The sequence below is a fragment of the Grampus griseus genome (assembly GCF_964374135.1).
Source record: "Grampus griseus genome assembly, chromosome: 17".
Taxonomy (NCBI): Eukaryota; Metazoa; Chordata; class Mammalia; order Artiodactyla; family Delphinidae; genus Grampus; species Grampus griseus.
In genome coordinates, this window is record NC_139011.1 from 4,021,383 (window position 1) to 4,036,069 (window position 14,687).

Genomic DNA, 14,687 nt, shown 5'->3' on the forward strand with positions numbered 1-14,687 from the left:
CTGCTGTGATAGCTTCCAACCCACTGGTCAAGAAACTAGTAAGCATTTGTCCAGTTGCTTTGTTCATCCTGATTATGCATTTGGTAACTGGGGACGTGACTAACAGATGGGCAGTGGACCATTCAACTCTATTATTGGTCAGAGCTGGGTCAGATCCATTCATCCCCTGACCTCCAGAAGTCCTTACTCTCATGGGGGGCTTTGGGACCGCTGGAATCATGTCAGTTCACTCTTACATCCAGAATCCCTGGAAGTAAGTAGGTCTTTCCCCACTGTCCAATTATTTGCAAAGATTACAGGATCCTTCGAGGAAGAACTGAAAAATCACTACAGGTGATCTCAGGTTTTACTTAACTCCAGGAGTTACGCATTGCTAGATCCATTCTGAAGGTGAACCTATTTCTCTCTCAATAAATACGTCCTCAGAACCGGCTCGGTTCTGAAAATTGAGGGATTAAGACTTTCCATGGGCCTCGGCTCACCCTCCCTTTCTCTTGATGCACACGTGTGCATTTTCACACATACATATGCAATTATTTGTTGGCTGCCTATCTTGTATTATATTTATATATATTTACACACAGTTCCTTTGTCAGCTGCCTATTCATCTTGTCCTAATGAACTCCATGGCCCGTTGGACTCCTATGGGTAAAGGCCCCCGGTTGCCGTTACGATCGTGCCGTCTACTCAGTTATTTGATCCTTGATTTTGCTCATTGGTCGTGGTCCCTCCATGGTCTCTGCTCTTCTGCAATCCTATCAGCTCACTGACACTAGGGGACCCAGCATCTCCTAACATCACCCTCCTCTGAGAACTGACAGCACGGCTCAGTGGCAGGGCCCTCCCCCAGCACAGTCAACTGAAACCTGTTCTCTGGGAGGGTCCAGAGAATGCTATGGGTGGAGGGGCTCTCTGATCTCATAGAGTAGATTCTTCCCAGTATGCCTTCTTGCCTGAGCCTTTCCATTGCTTCCTGAAGACAGTTTTAGCAACTCTTCATTTGAGAATTTTTCCCTCATAGCTTTCATAATCCCTCCTAGCACGTAGTAGAACTGTCTCCAAGGACCCTTGCCAAGGCATCAAATCCCAAGCCATGGGAGAATGCCCCACGTCAACACTCATTCATCTTTTCACCTTTCTCTTCTCGAGGGCCCTGAAGATCTGTTCTCAGGCATACTCTCCCAGTTCCTAAGAGTACATTTGGGTCATATCTTTGCAGCTGCTTTGATAAATAATTCTGCTATTCTTTGAACACTGTTAGCATTACCCCAATCCGGTCATGATGAAACTGACCCCAGTTACCTGTTACCATGTACAACTCATGGCAAACAACTTCATCACCTAGAGCACAGTGCTTACGTACACTGCCTTTTGCCGTTAGCCTTACAGACTCCACTCAGTTACTTAGTTTGGGATTTTATTCCTCTGCCCCCCTTAGTGAAATTCGTACTTGTGTAATACGTTTATATTCTTTCATCACATTCTGAACTGAATTTGATCCTGGGATCTCCCAAACTCCTAAATATTTTTTTCTAAGTCTTGAATATTAAGGTTTAGGCCTTTATGCATTTGTCAAATGCCCAATAGAAACTTAAAGCATAATATCTTCTATTCACCATTACATGTGATACAGAATAACTGCTATTGCACCATATCCCCAGAGCTTCATCTATTCTGCCTTTCTCTGGTTTTGATATTATCTGGCCAGTAATCCTAGCCTTATAGCATGAATTAAGTGTTACCTCTGCTTCTAATTTCTGGAATAGACTAGCGAATCAATACCATTTCTCCCTGAAATGTTGACAAGAATTCAAAGCAATCTGGGTCTGGAACACTTAGATTGTAATTATTGGTTCTATTTTATAGATGTAGGGCTATTCAGGTTATCAATTTTTCCTTTTCTGAGTTTTACTAGTTTGTCTTTCAAGGAATTTGGTAAACTTCATCTAAGTTATCATAACTGCGGGCCTAGCATTGTTAGTCTTTTTTTTTTTTGCGGTACGCGGGCCTCTCACTGCTGTGGCCTCTCCCGTTGCGGAGCACAGGCTCCGGACGTGCAGGCTCAGTGGCCATGGCTCACGGACCCAGCTGCTCCGCGGCATGTGGGATCTTCCCGGACCGGGGCACGAACCCGCGTCCCCTGCATCGGCAGGTGGACTCCCAACCACTGTGCCACCAGGGAAGCCCCTGTTAGTCATTTTTATATTATTCTTTTAGCGTCTATGGGTTCAGTAGTGATGACCCCTGTTTCATCTGAGACTGACAATTTTTGTCTTCTTTATTAGTCTGGCTAGAAGTTCACTTTTCAGATAACCTGCTTTGGGTTTGAATTTCTGTTTTCTTAATTTCCATTTGTTGATTTTTGCTCTATTATTTTAGTTTCAATTTGATCTTATTCCTCTAGTTTAACGCATAAGTTCAGGTTATTGACTTCAGACTCTTTTCTAATATGTTTATTTAATGCTGTAAGTCTTCCTCTAAGCATGGCTTTTGCTTCATCCCACAGTTGATATGCAGAACTTAGTTCAAGATCTTAAAGCTTATCTTGATACTTCTTTGAACCATGTGTTTAGAAGTACGTTTAATTTGCAAGTGTTTGGAGATTCTCCATGTATCTTTGTTATTGATTTCTAGCTTAATTTTATCATGGTGTGAGAACATTCTTTTATGATTTGTTCTTTTAAATTTAAGGTGTATTCTATACCCAGAATGCAGTCTATCCTGGTGAATGTACCATGCAAGCTTGAGAAAAGTGTATTCTTTTGCTGTTGGAATATTCCATAGATGTCCATTAGACAAGCTGATTTATAGTGCTGTTCAGGCCAACTTTAAACTTATTGGTTTTCTGCTGCTTTGTTTTTCCTTTCAGTTCCTTGTCTGAGGAATGTCCAGGTTCTCTTCATTAGGCAAATGTATTTAAAATTATGACTTCATGAAGAATTGACCTTTTATTATTGTGTAATGCCCGCTTTTATCCCTGCTAAATTTTTCTTGTTCTGAAATCTGCTTTGACTGAAATACAGCTATTCTAGCTTTCTTTTGAGTAGTGTTAGCGTGGTTTTTCTTCATCCCTTTACTTTTAGCCTTTCGGTATCTTTATATTTAAAATGTTCGCTTCATGTAGACCACTTACTTGGACCTTTCTTTAAATCCACTGAAAATTTCTATCTTTTAATTGGAGCCTTTACGGCATTTACATTTAAGTTAATTGATATATCTCAGTGTCTCTTAGTCTGCATAGGCTGCTATGTAACAAGATGGTGTAAACCGGAGGATGGGAAGGCCAAGTCTCAGCCCAAGGTGCCAGCTGATTTGGTTCTTGGCTCGCAGACACCCAAACTTTTCACTGTGTCCTCACATAAGAGAGCAGAAGTGAGCTCGCTGGTGTCTCTTATAAGAACACTAATCATACGGGATTCGGTTGTATCTCAAGGGTCTTTGTTCTTTATACTATTGTATCTTTATACTATCCTTATAACCATTCAGGGTGTGTTATTATCCCCCAGTTTATACATGAGAACTGAAGCTGGCTCTTCAATGTTTTACAGTGTTTAAAAATTTTTAAGTTCCCCCAAAGTTGCCCTGTTTAAATAGAACTTACCTATATAGTATAGAGCCAATAAGAATTAAGGACCCTAACATCTGAGAGTGTCACACTCTGCAAGCTGGTTTTTGCAACATCATCGCATTGACTCCAAGGGTGCTATGAAGTGGGCATTACTGATCCAGCTCTGCTGGCGAGGAGACAGAATCAGGGAAGTAAAGCAATCACCCTGTTTCATCTACAATGGGTAAGTGGAGGTGTTGATGTTAAAACTTGGCTCTGCTGGACCGAAAACCTTTCTGCTATGGGCCACCAGCTCTGTTAGAGTGTGTTTCTTGCACACCCAAACTCTAGCTGGAGGGGATCGGTGATGCTTGGATTCCCTGGCGGGATCTGGGGCTGGCTGGCCACTGCAAGGCCCTGTGGCACACTGGGTTCATGCTGGTTTCATCTCTACCTCACGCCCCCCTGGGCACTAACAGGGAGAGCCGCCAGGGCTGGTGGCTTTCAACAATGGGACCCTCCACACCCAAGGAGGGTCATGGGAGTCTTGCCATTGGCAGCCGATGCTGAGATTGTTTTACTTCCTCAGTGTTTAGCCCTCTGCTCTCTTTTCCTGCTCCAGATGGTGACAGCATAACCTGGAACGTGTAGGGTTGAGGCACTTGGGGACACGGTGCTGGACTTTATGTCAGGACGCCCCATGAGTCTGAGTGCCTGGCTTCTGCTCTAACTAGCAGAACACGATGCTTTCTGACTTTTAAAAGCATGAAGAGCAGAAACCAAGCAAAAGATGAGGCAGCTCAGACCCTCCCATGCAAGCCGTTTGCTAACATGGCCCCCTCTCGACCACGGGAACTCCCCCGGCTTGGGAGCTGCTGGGAGCTGCTGCCTCCATTTCCTGCGTGCAGACAGGCTGCTTCTGAACTATCAACTCCACTTAGCACGCCGTCAGGCTGGGAGGATAAAGCACACCCTCATGAGAAGTCACAGACTAAGCTGCTCCCCTACAAAACGTTTGGTTAAACAAGAAGAAAAGGCAAGGAATATATGGCTCAGCCTCAAAAGAGTTCTTTACTTTTGCAAAGCTTGCTTTAAGGAACACGTAACAGATCACCACAGCCAACTCTAGGAATCCAAGGAGACCAAAATTAACACTTTCCATCATTAATGTTATGACTTCCACAAGTAGGGTTACTATCCTTACAATTTTTTGTTATGTGCCCAAACAGCTAAGCACTTTGCATGCTGTCTTAGCCAGTCTGGGATGCTGTAATGAAATGCCACAGCCTGCATGGCTTAAACAGGAATTTCTCACAGCTCCAAGATCAAGGTGCCAGCATGGTCAGGTTCTGGTGAGAGCCCTCTCCTGGCTGGCAGAGGGCCTCTTCCTTGCTGTATCCTCACATGGTGGCTCTTCCTCTTCTAAGGGCACTAATCCCATCATGAGGTCCCACCCTCATGACCTCATCTAAACCTAATCACCTCTCCAAAGCCCCATTCTCCCAACACTATCACATTGGAGGTTAGGGCTTCAACGTGAGTTTGGGGGATGAGGACACAGATATTCAGTCCATAACACATGCATTACCTTTTCATTGAATCTTCACAATAGTCCTGTGAGATTAAACTCGGCCCTATCATTCCCATTTTACTGATGAAACTCAAACTTAGAAATTTAAAAATTCATCTCGGTTTACACAAGTAAGAGGCTGACCAGAGTTTCAGATCCAGGTAATGAGTGATACCAAGTCTGTGCTGGGTTACACTACAGGAACCCAAAGGGGCCAAAATAACACTACAATCCTTTCTTTGTCTGTCATTACGATGCTCCTTTTCATCGTTGTCTATTTGTAGAATCATTTATTATCATTTACAGGCGGCTCTCACAGCATTTTCCCCTTTATTTCTACTTTTAGAAATAAAGTAATTCCACCTGAATTATAATTCAAAGACTCAGTGAGATTAAGTGGCTTTCTCTTCCTCATCTCAGCAAAATGTCAATCTTGAACCTGGAAACTTGTATTACTCACGTTACACAGGAAAGTAGAGGAGCATGCACTGATAACTGCTTAGGTTTCCATGAAATTCTATAGCCATATAAGTATTTACTCAGAACTTTAAGATTACTGCACCAGATGACTACACTTTTCCTTCACATTTTCTGGAAAAGAATCTTAAACGTAACTTGCATCGGGACGTGAGCAGACTGATTAACAGACTCAATCTGGCACCGTGGACTGAGCATCTCCTTTGTGCCAGGTGTGGGTGGCGTCCCTGGGGAAGACGGCAGAAAGTGCTCATCTGTCAGGAGCTGAGAAGCCAGGGAGAGTGCAGGTGCGTACATGTCCACAGTGCAAAGCAGAACGGGGCAGGCCCTGTGGGGCCCCTGAGGACAGGCTATTCCCCCCTGGACAGGCAGGGTGAGGCTTTGGGAGGAACAGAGACGTTGGGGCCAGGCACGCCTGGGTTCAATTCGCCTTGACATCCACAGTGAGGTCTGGGGCATGTCACTTAGACACTTTACTGCCTCTCCTGGTGGGTTAATCCCACCATAACCATTTACTCATGTGCCAGGTTTGACACTGGTCTCTAATTTATCTGCAATCTAAGATCACTATTTCTGCAATCATGCCAATTATCACAGTCACCTGGGGAGATTTAAAATTCCTATCAGCGGTTCCCAGCCATTTTGGCACCAGGGACCAGTTTTGTGGCAGACAATTTTTCCACGGACCAGGGAGCAGGGGATGTTTTCGGGATGATTCAAGCGCGTTACATTTACTGTGCACTTTATTTCTACTATTATTACATCCGCTCCACCTCAGATCATCAGGCATTAGACTCCGGAGGTTAGGGACCCCTGCCATAGATCTATATAGCTTCTCACGCCTCATTCCTGGCGGCTCTGACTTCACGGCACCTGGGAATCAGCAATTTTAGCTTGTTTTGTTACTGAGGCTTCCTGGGAGAGGAACACTCCACTTGGGAAGTAGCATCATACAGGAAAATGAACAGGCAAAGCCTCAGACGGAAAGTTGAAGCAGAGAGAGAGAAAGCCATCACTACAGCCCAGGCAAGATAACACGGTGACTTGCATCGGAAGAGTAGGCAAGGGTTGGAAGTGGTTTGCTTGACAGTGGAAGGGAGGATGTTCTAGAAGGGTCAGGATAGAACCAGCTTCCTAAAACAGAAGTTAGAGCAGGTTATCTGACCAATTAACGTTTTACTGGCTCAGTGACTCCCATGACTGAGAGATGCCCAAGGCTGTGTGTGACCACACCCCCCCACCATCACCCAAACTTTCCTGCCTCATCTTCAGAAACTCTGAATGGGATACAGTTCCTTACATATGCAGACGTCTTAGTCCTCTGAGCATTTGCACATGCTGTTCCCACTTTGTGGAACACCCAGAAATCCACATCTAACTAATGTCTTCAGTGATCTAAACATTCAGGGAATTCAGACTCAGAGCTGTAATAGCACATGTTATGGACTGGATGTTTGTGTCCCACTAAAATTCATATGTTGAGAACCAGTGTGGCTGTATTTGGAGATGGGACCTTGAAGGAAGTAATAGGGTTATATTAGGTGATAATGGCGGACCTCTGGTCTGATAAAATGAGAGTCCCTATCAGAAGGGACACCAGAGAGCTCATTCTGTCATGTGAGGACAGAGTGAGCAGGAGACCATCTGTGAGCCGGGAAGAGTCTTACCAGAAACCAAATTAGCCAGAACCGTGAACTTGGCTTCTAGCCTCTAGAACTGAGAAAATACATTTGTTGTTTAAGCCACCCAACTTGTGGTATTTTGTATGGCAGTCTGAGCAGAGTAATAGAGCACGTAAGTCAGAAGGGAGGTAAGGAGTTAGTGCTCTAGGACCCTTACATTCCCACTCATGAAAGAAAATGCTTATATTAGACCTTAGTGTTCCAGGAATGCAGGTTATAGTCGTCCTAAGATATTCTTTCACTGTTCGGTGGTTTATCCAACAAGGTAAGAGAGGAGAGGGGAAGAAATGAGTGATGTGAATTATTTAGTTAATTCAGAACAAGAACAAAAGGAACACAAAATATGAGAGTAGAAAGAAAACTCCATAAAGCACTAGGAGTAGCAGAAAGGTGCCCTGGGGGCAAAGGCGTTTTCGGCAGAAGTGGAAAATCCTCAGGAGGCAGCCACACAGCAGCATCCTTTAGAGTTCAATGTAATCAGTGTATTTCTAGAGACAACGCTTTGCACTTTGGAAACTACTCACACTGCCCCTCAAACAACTAGTTCTGACCCTGGGGTGTGGACCGTCTATTTGGACAGAGGAACCCCCAACACCCTGGCCAATGTAGGACTTGGAAAAGCAGAAGCAGGACACTTCTGTCGGCTGAGAGAGGCCCTGAAATGAATTTCATTGGCTTATGCACATCCACTCTGGTGGTTAAGCCACAAAAGTATGACTTAACCACCTTATTGCCATTCACATGCCCTGTTTCCAACTCTACAGTTCTGACCTTCGATAGGGCTTGAGGCGGCAGTTAACACCCTTGGGCAGCTTTTGTGACAGTCACAGTGTAGAGTCCATGACAGGGCAGACATTTAGAGATGGGGGCCCTCCAAGGCCGTATCAATAAGAAGGGTCCTTTCATTATTTTTTCCTGAAGGCAGGTAGGTAGCATGGCACAGTGACAGAGCTTTCAACACCCATGAGTGTCAAGTTCCTGAGCAAATCTCTACTGCACAGCCTGACACCTGGACAGACTCCCAGTTTCTAGTGACAAGGCTCCTGACTGCTGAGCCAAGGCACTGAGGTCAGAGAGTCTCCTTGGAACAGTCAAACGGAAGCCAGAGAATGCTATGCAGTCTTTCTGCTTGAGTGGGAGACCCTCAGCCATGCCTAGAGTCTCTATTTTCAAGGGGTGTCCTGAACCCTGGGGACATTGTCCCTCTCAATCTCGATCATGTAGGAAGTTTCACGCCTGGGTCTCCTGTGAACTATGGCTCCTCCTCTAACTATCCTCAGGTTGGGATTATCATGGCTGAGGAAATATCTTAAAACACCAACTTTCTAACAGCTGGCCTCTGACAAGGAGGGAGGAAAGGGTCCCGTGTTTGCTAAGCTGCTCTCCTCTCTTGGGATCATTTCTTTCAGGGAAGCACCTGGCCATGCTGCCACCACCTATGAGAGCACAGTTACCAAAAGGTCAAAGTCATCACGTTCAGCAGGGCTTCCTGATAAAGTCCTGTGGGAACTCACGGGTTGGGAAGAGAGGGGAAATTTTCAAAACGAAGGAAACAAAATACTGTACAACCCCAAACAAATGGAAACAAGTGAACAGCTTTGGTACCTATGAGAGCTCCATCTTTTAGAATGGAATACAGATTTTTAGAAGTTCCTGGAAGGAAGCCCAGGAGAATGACTCTACATTTTGGGAAGAAATAATCATGAATGATCAACTCACAATTTTAAGTCTTGTGCAGAGGAAATGAGGCAAAAGTTAACTTGTCTACGATTGATTCCCTGCAGTCTGGCCTCCCAGAAAGGGAGGTCCCTTGTAAGACTTCATGGAAACCATCCACCTCTCAGCTTAAGGCAATCAATCCTCAAATACAAGTATCATATTCTAGCCCCCGAAAAAGTCACACAGGAGGAGGGGCCGTTTCTCCTCAACCATGACCACTGAGACGGCAATACCTGCTGTGAGGTTTCACAGCTGCGATGGCTAGGTTAGGGCCTATCTCCTGGGCACACTTGGGGAAAGTCTAAAATGTCCCTAGCCCATGAATACTTCATAGGCGGGATAGTTTTGAAGATTCTGTGATGAGACTCTGATCACCAGATGAGGGATTCGTTTTGACCTCATCATATGGCTTAAAATCCCCAAGTCACAAACAAGACCCCTCCTCCAGAGTCTGTCCATCCGGCCAGACTGCCACACGCTACCCCAGAATACGATGGGCACCACATATATGCCTCACAGTGACAGAGGCCAGGGAGAGCTCTTCTCATTTTCTTACTATGGAAAAACTTCAAGTGATATTTCCAAATTCAGGCGAGTTGAGTTGAACCTTGTGGTTCACCTGGCAGAAGATGGAGGGTGGGGGGAGTCAAGGCAGTCCTTGAGCGCCATCAAACCTTGGGCCCCTTGAAAGTGTTACACTCGCTAGGACAGAAGTCCTGGTTAGTCTGCCTTCTGCAGGTGCCCATGTGACTCCAGATTTGGAAGCTGGGAGTTTCCTGAAGCCACTTTGAGGAATAAGTGTGCAATTAGGCTGCAGCTCAGTCACCAAGAGCCGCAGCTGGGCCCACATCCTCACTGTCATTTCCTCGGTGAACTCAGGACTCTAGTGTTCTCCAAGGACTGGTCCAGCTAGAGACCCTTCAGGAGACCCAGTGAAAGGCTGCAGCTGTCCCAAAATCATCAGAAGGGATATAAATGCAGGACCGGGCAGGAACCTGCAGTCTTCCTAGCACGCTGCTACCCCTCGTGTTGCAGGAATCTGAGCCTAGGTGGAGCAAAGACAGGCAAGGCTCTCCTACCCTTAGGCACCTGGAGGGAGAAAGGATGCTAACCCAGTCCTGACCTCTGTATCTAATCAGGGGCAAGTGAAAACAGTTACTGATCACATGGCCAGAACCTCTGATACAGGAAATGCGGTAACTTCCACCAGCTGCCCTCCCCGTCCTGGGATGGGGATCTTACACCAGCACAACTGTGGTGAAAGGGTCGAATTGGCCACTCAAGGCATAACAGGCTTTAAACTAATACTTTATGTGGCTTCGTAGGAGGATCCTAACAAAAGATGCATCTACGATGTCTTCATCGCATTGGGGACCCAAGAGTTTCCCAAGCACGCGACTTCCTTTGGCCTCACGCGCGTGGGACCCAGGACTGCACTGGAGTGCACACCAAGCTCTACACTGAGCTGAACTCTGCAGCTTGGAGAAGCACACTGTGAGCAGGTAGAGTCCAAGGTGTTTTGTGAGGAAGGTCTGGTCAACCCAGACCTGATGAGTATCTTACCAGAACTTTATATGGAGAAAACCCCATGTTAAAAGCTTAAACCTGCAGAGACCTGTCCTGGACAATGGGGTGTCACCACTCTTGTGTTTCTTCGTGTTACTAGGACTTAGTCCAATGCGTCTCGTTTCCACAGAGGTTGCCAGGTGTTCCCCTCCCCACGCTCACCCAGCGGCAGAGCAGTTGGTGCACGTTTCTGCTTAGGCAGATGGGACTCATTCCTCTCATCCCTTCCTAAAGTTTCTCTCCCCAAGGTGTCTGCAGTTCCCTCGTCCTGGTCCCTATGCAGTCAGGAAAGGGCCTCTTTGCCCTCTGACCTCATTCGGCCCATCGGGAAGAAGCACTTCAGAGTGGAGGGGAGAGCTGGCCCCACATAAGCCCTGAGCCTTCAGACCTGAACATGCAGACCTGAGTGAGCCCTGAAAAGGAAGTGCTGGATTCAACACCCCACTCTTAAAGCGACCACAGCGGATAAACATCCGACTTGCCCGGAGAAAGTGATGCTGTGGGCATCCTTCCTGTGCGACTACAGGTTTAGCCTCTCTCAGGGAGGCTCGTTCCTCATTCCCAAAGGTCTCAGTTCCAGAAAGGAAACAGATTCTACAGACCTGTGTCAGTGGCCTGCAGTTCCGTGAACCCCTGCTTGTCTGAGACTGACTGAAAGCACCTTGCTTGCGTTTATGGGCAGAGATTCCCTCTGGGCTTCAATATCCTGCTCCCTCTGAACCACAGCTCTGTTCTGCTCGTCTGTCCCTGATCTGTCTGCTAAGCACTGAGATCCCAAGAAACAAGGCAGCATGGAGGCCAGGCCCGGCTGCCCTCTCTGGACCACTCAGGGGGCTACAACTGGCCATGGTGACCATGAGGGAAAGGAAGTGTCTACTACCAGCCAGGACTTCCTTCATCACGGATACCCTAGACCCATCCTCAGCCACCCTGGTTGTCACGGCCTTAAGAAGTTGACAAGATTCATCCCCGTCAGAGCAGACATCCAGTGGGTGACTCACCCAAATCCCTTCCGGAAAACTAGACCTTGTTAACCGTCCTTGATCTCCGTCCTCCTGTCCCATCACTTTTATTCCGTGGCAAAATAGGACCTAGGTGAGAACAAATCATTCCCTCAGTCTCGCAGAGAAAGCAGGACTCACATGAATAAAACATTCTAGTCAACATTAATAGCTGTTGAAAATGAAGCCAGGAGCAAAAGCCCACAGGCTTCTCCACAGGGCAGATTCCATAACTCAGAAGTCTTAGAGGCTATGAGAAAATTTAATCGTTTAAGGCATCATTCATGCATCCCCTGTACTTAGCCCAGAGCGTGCCTGCCTGTTCTGGAATGAGTCTATGCATGTAGGAGCCGGGGGCTTTAGGTAACATGGGGCCTGGCTCATGGACACTGCAGCGTGCCCATAGAGCCTGGAGGACAGTTTGAGTGGGCTGAAGAAGCAAAGACACCAACCAGCTACAGCTATGAGCATCTGTGGTTTATAAGAGCTTCCCTGGCAGGTACGTTGTCTTTCCAGGAAAGAATGGCTTCCATCCTTCAACCTCATGTAGCTCCACACTTTGTTTAAAAATAACACTCTTTGATAATGTGATGTGTAGCCTGGAGTACTCTTATTAGCCCTTTTGAAGGGCTCATGACATTGGGCCCTTTACTATAATGTCACTTATACAGGAAATCTCAGACCCCTCGCCACACAGCTCCCCTTATTGGAAACAAGTCTCTGCCATGAAGTGAGAACAGGACTTAATGGCAGACAAAGCCTTCACCATCCTGTGCCCTTCGTGTTTCCCAGGATCCTGAACTGAGGACTCTTACTACCTGGCCTGCCACTAAGCCACTAGATGACCATGTTCTTGGGTACACCAGGTAGATATCTAGATCCTACATTTATTAAAGGTAACCAAGCCTTGTCTGAAAACTGTCTAATGGTATCTCTGTTGGGCAGTTGTCTTTGTGCCATGGAGAGAAGTTTTCTTCCAAGAACCTGGGGCATTAGATACCCCTTTTCCTCTTATGAGCACTTATCTAATATTCCTTTTATCTCTGCTGGATCCTTCATCGACTATGTTTGGGACAATTTGTTAGGTGTGGGGTAAGCTTCCCAAATACCAACTTCAGAATAACTGGCTGTCAAGAGCAAGTAAGAAAGAGAGGGTAGGAAAGGGAAGTGTTCTATTCACAGTCACTAAGGAATCACTTGACTATGAACATTCCTCAGAAAACTTGGCCAGGAAGTCACTAGGATCACCAAGGAGTGAAGGGAATGCGGAGGACTCCCAGGAGATTTGAGCTCATACCCTCCACGGGATGGCTCTGGGAGATACTGCACAATAGAGAAACAACTATACAAGCCAAGATTTAAATGGAAATAGCAGTGAGCATCTTTGCGACTGACTACACCTGCTTTACTTCAATTTGAAGAATTGGCCAGGACATTCTAAAGAATTTCCTTTGACAAAGTAGATAGATGGTTACATGCAGAAGTCCCAGGAGACTGATCTTTCCCCAAACTATTTTAATACCTCAGATTAAATTAATTTAATGTCTGTCTAGAATCTAGATGCTGCATATGGAGCAAGAGAAAAATCAAAGCCTGATTCTGTTCAAGAACCACTCGTCTTGGCAACCTCAGAGAAGGTGGTCTGATCTGTCCAACTCCATTTTTGTTGGTGACAACAAAGTGTTCAAAGTCATACATGTAGGTCTCCCTAGAAAAAAGGGGAGGGAAGATGCTCATTTTTATATAAAGTAAAATTATTTCCCACAGGTTTAAGAAAAGGTAGAACCTGGCCAGAGAAGACAAGAAGGCCGACGACCATGGCAAGTCGGGAGTGTGACCATTCTTGACTAATCACAGGCCTAGAGCTGCCAGCTGTCAGACTCTGAAACTGTCTCCCTGACACACTGTGTTCCAGGGCAGGAGGCTGATGGACAGTCCCGCTCAGTGCCGCCCCAGGAGGGCAGCAGAATAGGCTGTATTATAGGGCAGCCATTGGCAGAGTCAGGAAGGCTACAGATAGGGCACATCCGTGATGGAGGAGTTTGACTTCCCAAGGAAGAGCCCTTGGCCATCCCTCTGATGGCTCCCGTGAGTAATCTCTCAGCAGTATGAGTCTGGGATATCGATTAACTGACTGAAGCAGCTTTTAACACGGTCCCATGGACACTCAGTGGTCACAGCCTGGGTCAGGTCCAACTCGGAAACCAAGCTCATCCTAAGATGACTGGAGAACTACAGAAGGAAGAACATCTCCACCAACAGCTGGCCAGTGTGGCAGAGGCAAACAAGATTTGGACTCTTTGGCGTTCGTGGTATGACCTAGATCTGCCAGGTAATACAGTCAGGTCTGAGTTGAAAAAGATCATCTCAAACACAAAGCAAGCCTTCAGTGTAAACGGAAGGAAGCCCCCACTCTACCAAAGCTGGTAGGAGATAATAGTTCCACACCTGAAATTGGAGGATCAGGTGGGTAATAGTAAGGCATCTCAGTAATAGGCATAAAGTAGACCTCTCCCGCCCTCTGCAGTTCTGGCTGCAATCTCCCATCATATCTGGGGATGGAGACTGCATTCCTGGGGAAGACATGCCATCCTATCTCCTCTGGGTGGTCACTCAGGGATCCTGCACTTATTGCTGGATGGTGGGCTTGATGAAGCCAGGCTTCCTCCAAGACACTGATGTGCTGGGACAAGCCCTCTGGCCACAGAGCACACATCCATACACCAGGGGAGCGTCTATGACAGCATCCAGCTCTCAATCACTCAGCACATGATTTCCTTCAAGTTCCCAGTGCTGATGGGGGTGGGGTAGTGGTGACCCCCTTGGGCTGCAGCATTACCATTTCCAGGATTCTTGTGGGAAGGAGACTGGGACACAGTGCAGGCTGGCTGCACTGTAACACAGAGAATGCTTCCGGTAGCCAGACAGAAAGGCAGGAGTGTTGCAGGGTAACTTGGACACCCTACCAGCTCCAGAACTCCGTGCTGGGATGGCTGAGGCCGCGTCACAGCTCAGCATCTGCATCTGACCAACCCTGCCTCTTCCCCCTCCCTTCACTGGTGTTTATGCCTCACACCCCACGTTTGGTCTGGACATCTGTTTCTTGCCGTGACCTGTACTTCCTA